The following is an 806-nucleotide window of genomic DNA, read 5'->3' on the forward strand; positions in this document are numbered from 1 at the left end:
TAGCAATCACTGGTCATTAATATTAATACCAACAGTCTCAACTCACCTATAAAAAGACACAAGCTAACAGAATGGATACAAAAACAGGATCCACCTTTCTGCTTCTGTAAGGCAAGGAAAAGAGTCAATAATACAAAATGGCAACTTATAGAATGGGAAAAATCTTCACCAACCCCACATGGGACACAGAGCTGTTCAGCAAAATATAAAAGAACTCAAGAAACTAGATATCAAAATATCAAATAATCCAATTAAAAATCAAAAAGTAGGGTACAGATCTAAACAGAGAATCCAAAACAGAAGAATCTCAAATGACCATGGGCACTTAAGGAATTGCTCAACATTCTTAGCTATCAATTAAATAAAAATTGTAACAACTCTGAGATGCTATTTTATACTTTTCAGAATGTCTAAGATCAAAACACTAATAAAGCTTATGCTGGAGATGCTGTGGATTAGAAGGAATAGTCCTCCATTGCTGGTGGAAATGCAAACTTGTACAGGTTCTCTGGAATCAATCTACCTCAAACCCCAACAAAACCACTTTTGGGAATATACTCAAAAGATGGACACTCACACCATAAGGACATTTGGTCAACAATGTCCACAGCAGCATTATTCAGAATAGCCAGAACCTGGAAACAACCTAAAATGTATTTTAAAAATGTGGTACATTTACACAGTGTAGTACTACTCAGTGGGAAAAAATAGCAATGACATTGTGAAATTTGTAGGCAGATGATGGATGGAACTAGAAAACAATAATCCTGAGAGAGGTAAACCAGACACAGAAAAATAAACATAGC

The sequence above is a fragment of the Microtus ochrogaster genome, chromosome 1, assembly GCF_000317375.1.
Source record: "Microtus ochrogaster isolate Prairie Vole_2 chromosome 1, MicOch1.0, whole genome shotgun sequence".
Taxonomy (NCBI): domain Eukaryota; kingdom Metazoa; phylum Chordata; class Mammalia; order Rodentia; family Cricetidae; genus Microtus; species Microtus ochrogaster.